General features: G+C 39.6%; 1 long non-coding RNA gene across 1 annotated transcript; it reads right to left on the bottom strand.

The window, feature by feature from the left end:
- Positions 1-78: 78 nt before the first annotated feature.
- LOC131185797 (uncharacterized) lies at positions 79-3859 on the bottom strand. The gene is made up of 3 exons (XR_009152225.1): positions 3629-3859; positions 2596-2769; positions 79-2095 (listed from the first exon to the last, which is right to left on the bottom strand). It is a non-coding gene; the product is annotated as an uncharacterized LOC131185797 (long non-coding RNA).
- Positions 3860-7220: the final 3361 nt, after the last annotated feature.

Here is a 7220-nt window from a genome sequence, read left to right as displayed (position 1 = left end):
GCTTCAAAAATCAGGGAGGGAGGGAGGGAGTAAAGGAAGGAAGGAAATAGTTAAGAAATCTGCAATGTGGAAAAAATGAAGTTTTCAATTTGCCATTAGTTTTATTTATATATCAAATTTATACTGTATGGCTGCACATCTCACAAAAATAACAGTTCTATATAAAGCTAATCAAAATTCTGCATATTACCATATTTTTCGGAGTATAAAATGCACTGGAGTGTAAGATGCAGCTTAATTTTTTGGGAGGAAAACAGGAAAAAAAAAATCTGCCTTCCAGGTATTCATCTGGCTAGCATCCTTAGTCGGGTCAGCTTCAGCAAATTAGTTTGCTGGTTTTGAGCGCACATGCGCGCTTTTTATCCCCTGCTTAGGGATAAAAAACAGCTTCTACAGCACAGCTGAGCGGGAGCAGCAATGAGAAAAGCAGGCAAAACACAGAGATCGCTTCACTAGCTAGTGCCTCGTTAGGGCTGAAAAAAAGCTTCTAAAGCACAGCTGAGAGTTGGAGGGAGCAGGCAAAGCAGGAAGATTGCTTCACTCACTTAGGCTGAAAAAAAGCTAAAGCACAGCTGAGAGTTGGAGGGAGCAGGCAAAGTGGGGAAAGCTTGTTCATTCACTAGCGCTTCATTAGGGATGAAAAAAAAGCTTTGAAAAAGCTACATTTGGAGTATAAGACACACCCATATTTTCAGCCTCTTTTAGGGGGGAAAAATGCATCTTATACTCCAAAAAATACAGTATCTGATTAGAACAGGAGTAGCAGATGCTTGGTATCAAGCATCCATCCCAGCCTTGCCTATCACAACTGTTCCAATCCAATCACCCTACTAGGGCCATAGTTACTTTAAAAACAGAAATAGAAAGAACACCCTGCTAGGAAGCGTTGTACACATAAGAAATCTACGCTTCTGAAGTTATTCCTCATTAAGCTGAAGAACCACTGACTGAACTTGGTGTTCTGTCTTTTTATTAGCCACAATCTGGGACAGGACATATAATTTTGTGTTACATAACCCCTTGCCACATAATCAAAAATAGTACATAGCATCATTTGCTGCACAGTAACTGAAATGTCTAAGCACACTTCAAATTTGCAGAGTTGTCTTCTCATTAATCAAAATGCAAGGAGTGCTTCAGAACTGGGACATATTTTAAACATGGATTTAATTTAACAAACTGGCGTTAGCTTCACCAGTTTCAGGATGTCCCTGTGTTCTGCCCAGTCTCAAGTCATCTTCCCAGCTTCCTTCCCTCCCTCCAGGTATGAAATAAAGGAGACAGTGGGATACAAGAAGGCACAAGCAACACATTGCAAAGAAAATCAAATTGTTCAAGTGTGGTAAAGATGAAGAAATCTGAGCAGTACAACTTCTCGTATGAACTGAAGTCACCAAGACAAAGCCAAGAAAATCCCCTCATAGCTTAATGTCCCGTGTGAACCCAGATACTGTGGTTGCTAACTCAAGTTTTATAGTATAGTGTGTTCTGTGACTCTAGCCGCTGTGGACTGTTCAACCAACCATGGTTAAAAGAACCCACTGGTTAGAGCGATGTGTGAATTCAGCACCACATAAAACCTGGTTCTTTTGACTTTCTCTTTTCTAGAGAAGTTTTCTTGAATTATAAATTCAACCAGCTTAGGACAGCCTGTTTGCTTGCTTGCTTACTTATTTACTCATTTATTTTTAAGAGTTATAAGGCTGTCCAATTCAAAACAATGTGACTGGGCTGCATTCCTCTAAAAACATTATAGCTAATGTAAACTTTTTTTTCTTTTAATAACATAGAGTTTATCCTTGAGAATAGATTTTGGTCAGCAATCATGGGAGTTGCAGTTGAAGAGATCAAGAAGATGCCAAGCTACACAAGGTTGCAGTAATGGGATAGGTGAACTGTGCTGAGTTCCATGTTCTGAGTAGGGGCGAATCCATCAGGGAATGGAGTCTGAAGTAGGTCAGGCTACTCATTCTTTTTCTTACCACCTTTGTTTCTCTGATTGCTTCTCTCTCAAGGCTGAAGGAAAGCAGTTGAGCTTTTCTAGCAGATCAGGGTGAGCTGCAGGTAACACGAAGTATTGCTGCAATATTTCATACTGAGAAAAAAAATCCACAATGGAAGGTGACAGACTGGGAATTCAAATATATAAAATATCCATGTGGTGATTTCTGAGGAGCAATTATTTTTGCTTTGCTATCAAAAATGAATCTGTTTAATGTTAAATGAAGAATTTTAGTCAAGTTTAAATTTAAAAGTTTATTGAAGGAGGTGGGAGTTTAGGATTATTTCCCTCAACCTCCTTATTCATTCACATGTGCTTGTTTATTCCACCTTAGTTGTGATGTGACTCAGAAGACCATCAAGAGACAGCTGCTGGAATGCCTCCTGGATGGTGAGGGCTCCTCTGACAGAGGCCATGTCTTTAGGACATACCAAAGTGTTTACTCACTCCACTGCCTTGAGCAGCTCTGCTCCTATTACACCAACTCTGGATTCTTTGCATTTGCAACCCATGAAGTGACAAGGGACTGTCTAGCCTGTGGCCTTCTAATGTGCTACCTTTAACAGAAGCAAAATATAAGCAAGAAAACTTACCTTGGCTGAGGCAAACCAACTGTGCATCTCACCTTCTATTATTTGTGTTAATGTTTTAGTCAATTCCTCCTCCTTGGACTGAACTATCAGCTCTTTCTCATGTGGCTGTTATTGTGTCACATAACTTGATGCAGAAGGCCGTTGGATCGTATTGTGACGCTCTCAATGTTCTACCTAGTAAAGGAGGCACTGTGTTTGGTTCTTATTGTTCTATATTCCTACAGCTTCTTCAGTTGTCGTCCAATGATCAGATTGGCCCAGGGGCAGGTTTCAAAACTCGTTGCTACCAGTTTGCTTGTGGGTGCTCGCACATGCAACACTTCTGCACATACACAGAAGCTTCTGTTTATGGGCAGAAGCGTCCAGGCGGGTGGGCAGAGCCTCCTGCCGCCACTGCTACTAGTTCACCCAATCCGGAGTGAACCGGTAGCAACCCACCACAGGATTGGTGGCCCAGTGGTGGGCTTCAAAATTTTTTACTACTGGTTCTGTGGGTGTGGCTTGGTGGGCTTGGCAGGGGAAGGATACTGTAAAATCTCCATTCCCACTCCACTCCAAAGGAAGGTTACTGCAAAATCCCTATTCCCTCCCAATCAGCTGGGACTCAGGAGGCAGAGAATAGATGAGGGCGGGGCCAATCAGAATTTTTACTACTGGTTCTCCAATCCACTCAAAATTTCTGCTACCGGTTCTCCAGAACTGGTTAGAACCTGCTGAAACCCACCTCTAGATTGGCCATGGTGAGAGAACACTCTTCATGAAGATCTCCTCCAACCATGCATTAGAAAACAATTCTCTGCCTCTGCAATTCTCTGCCTCTGAGCTCAGCCAGAAACTCACACAATAACTAACAAGTGAGAACAACAGAGATGCTATTGTGTGACATCCCTCCCTCCCCCTTTGTATTCAGTTCCAAGCGTACAAGTTGTTATCTTACAGCATGTCAGGCCTCCCTATTATGGGACATCAGCTGTGCCAAACTTCCAAATATGGGATAGTTTCTGGATTCCTGCATGGCAAACCAGGTACTTACATGTTTCAGGCTCAGCCTTATTCAGCCCAGGAGGAAGTTTCAACCACGCATCCTTCTCCATTCTGAAGCTTTCTGGATATGCTGAACTACTGTCCCAACAATTCAGTGTGCTCAGACTGGTGTGGAATGATGGGAGCTGTAATCCAATAGGCCTGAAGGATTCCAGGTTAGAGAAGGCTGATTTCAACATTCATGGGCATATTGTGCCAGATGTAATGATCTTTCTCCAGGCAAAACTGAATCAGTGGATGGTGCTGCCAATAAGGTAGAAGGCTGGTCTGGATACAGTCCCCTACACTCGAGATAGATTAGTACTGTCCAAGTGGATACGCCTGATCATCTCCTTGGCACTGTCTTAGATGTTAGATTTCTTTCAGAAAAAACAACAACACGCTGCTGTAACTTTTCGCATTGCAAGACAGACTTGGATTGAGGTCTGAATGCAACCCCCAGAATCCTTATGTGATTTACTTTCAAGGGAATGGAGGAGTGCAGCATGATTACCTCCTAAGGATTTATTTTTATTTTTTTAGGATTCAAACCCTCATTTTGTTTTGACCAGTTGAAAATTATTATTTAATTGTACATTTGCTTATGTTGTGTTTCCTTACTGTCCTTTTGGCCTTGTTAATAACCCCCCAATTTTATTCAAAGAATTATAAAATGTAGAGTCTGAAAAATGCAGATCATCTAGCTAAATCTCTGACCAGAGCATTATTATAGCATCCCAAACCTTTGAACATCCAGTCTCCAATTAAGCAGACTTCACCTCCCCCATTGCCAAACAGCTTTTGCATTCTTAAATATTAAATTACTATTTCCCCACCTCCCGATATTCAAGAGAAATCTGTGTGTGTCTGTGTATTGGCTCCTAGTGATTGCCTGGACAAGGCACTGCATTTTCGTGGCAAGATTTCATAAGTGGCTTGCTATTGCATCTTTCCAAGGGTTGAGAGTGTGTCTGGCTCAAAATCACCGAGCTGATTCTGTGCCTAGAGTAGGACTAGAATTCTCTATAGATGTGATGGGGAGGAATTTTCAAGACAGCACATGGAGCCACCTAGAATAGTCCCAAGGCGATCTAGACAACAAATAAATTTAACACATAAATAAATAAAATACACCAAACAAAAAAATGAAAGTCCTATTACTGGAAAAATTTATTCTAAATTCTAGTGATATGTGTGAACTGTTTAGGATACTAAACTATTGTTCTGAAGTGCATTACCTTTAAAAAAAAGACTTTTCTTTGAAATTTAAATGAATTTAGCCAAAATTCAACAAATAGCTCATATTTTTGTTTTTGTTGCCATTTTTATTTCCCAATACCTTGAAGGAATGCACTTGGCATTAGGCTCTTATGTTAATAGGACCTATTTAAATGTATTTGAATCTTAGCCATGTTTTAATGTCCTTGGCCAGCCAAGATTATAATTTATAGCATGTGTATTGATTTTCTAATTGATTAACAAGTCATTAAGGCAAAAACAGTTTGTCCATTCCCTCTGAGATCTCTGTTGTCTAGGAGTGAGCAATATTTCACTGCATTCATCTCGCTTTTCCATATGGCAGGTGATTCCTGAATTTAGGAAATTCCAAACTCTGGGAATTAATAGGAGTTGGCTTGGAGTCTTAGAGGAGCTTTGAATCTCTTGCATCTCTCAACTGAGTAGTTGAGTTTAGTTCTTTGCTAGACAAACGCTCCAAGATACAAGTTCTGCAACATCCTGAGGCATAGTAGGCTGAGTAACTTTGAACCAGACTTTCTCTCTCAACCCTAGTTTCTGAAATCCACTAAATGACATTGAACCAAGCTGGTAAATGACATTTATAATTTTCACTGAAGAGATCCTAATCTTGAAGTGGATTGATCAGATTGATCCTCATTGTCTCTCACACATATAGAGTATATTATCTAAATTCTGTGCAAAGGGGTTAATATTTATTATGTTTTCATATCGTTGGATTCAGAAAATGACTCCCAACAGTTTATACTTTATACCATAAAAACAATTTTAAAAACCATAAAGAATAAAACCAAAACTATTTCAAAAGACTAAATTTAGATCAAATTTAAATTTTAGATTCAAGGTGACCACAAGGATGAACGGATCTATATAAATATTTCTCAATCCTTATTTCTGCTCTGTTTATTGGACGGTTCTGACTTTGGAACTAAAGCCTCGAAGTTGTTAGGATTGCTAGTAGACCGGATATACTTATAAAGATATTCCATTGATAGCAGTACAATGCTGTTTTGAATTTAAACTAATGTTGATCCCATGTCAACCAAATCAGTTTTAATAGAGTAGGTGATAGCATTTCTTCATTATCCAAGAACTATCAAAAGGGAATAGGGCAAAATTTGTTCTCTGCTGCCCAGGCGATGAGACTAGATGGATTGGACTTTTCTTATAGTAGGAGAAATTGAAGATTAGGAAAAACCTTGTGATGATGATAATGAAGAAAATAATGGAGTCACAAAGAGAGGTTTGGAGTTCAAACAGAATCTAAGCAATCATTTGTAGGGAAGCTCTGAATGTCCTATCCCCTGGTTGAGATAGAAATCCTCCAAGCCATGTCCACTTGATGATTGTAGGTTTTGTTCTTATTCTAGTTAAAAATGGAAGATTAAGAGTGGAAGAGCAGATAGGAAAAAAAGTGACCATCTTACCTAGAATTGGAAGTATGGATGTGCATCTTAAATTTATAAGCAACCAAACTGTGATTTGAATGTATGTTAAAGAAAAATGCTAAGTGCAAATGTTAAGTGCAATCACAATCTTAACTATAGACGTTCTCCTTATATAATTTCATGGTAGAATATGTCAATGAAGATTTTCAATCATCTAAGTAGAGTTGCCTGGAAGTTTAGTCATGGCAACAGGACTTATTTTTGGGTTTGAAATGTTTCGCTGCTTTCGTGGTAGAAATTTTGCATAAGAAATTTGCCACATGAAAGCATGCAACAGATGTTGAACGTGACAGTTCCTAGGGCTTAGATGACAGTTAATGAGGGGTGAAGAGAAGGAAACCACCTGCTGTATTATTTGAAGATACCATCTGATGCAGCAGCAGCAGGAGCAGGTTAACAGAGTTTGAGTGACAGCTCGGCTTATTTGTTTTTGTTCAGGTAAAGGTGGAGTAGTACTTTGAAACTCAAGCAAGGACAAAATGATTAAGAATGTGCTTCAGTTTCTCTATCTAAAATGAAACCTACGTAGATTTCCATGTTCTAGCTGTTAGATGCTAGAAAGGCTAGGAGGCTGATTCTGAATGATGTTCATGGTCCCCAACTACACATCTGCAAAAAATAAACAAAAAAACCCCAACACTCTGGCTGTACAAGAAGGAACACAAGGCTGTGTAAGGTGGGGGTGGCTTTGATATATTTCCTGGGTGGAAAGATCAGAAAACAATACAGGCCTAACGGTGAAAAGGTTTTCCACATTCAGCTAGTTTTATTTCTGGATTGCTACTCTTCACGCTTCATCAGAGGCTGCTCTGAAGTTTCCTGAGTTTTTGGAATTGCACAACTGCCATGAAGCAGGAAATCTCTGAAGAAGATCCTGAAGTTACTTTTGTCTTTGAA

The sequence above is a fragment of the Ahaetulla prasina genome, chromosome 1, assembly GCF_028640845.1.
Source record: "Ahaetulla prasina isolate Xishuangbanna chromosome 1, ASM2864084v1, whole genome shotgun sequence".
NCBI classification, from domain to species: Eukaryota; Metazoa; Chordata; class Lepidosauria; order Squamata; family Colubridae; genus Ahaetulla; species Ahaetulla prasina.
Note: the sequence above shows the minus strand (reverse complement) of the source record. Positions and strands in the feature narration are given on the sequence as shown.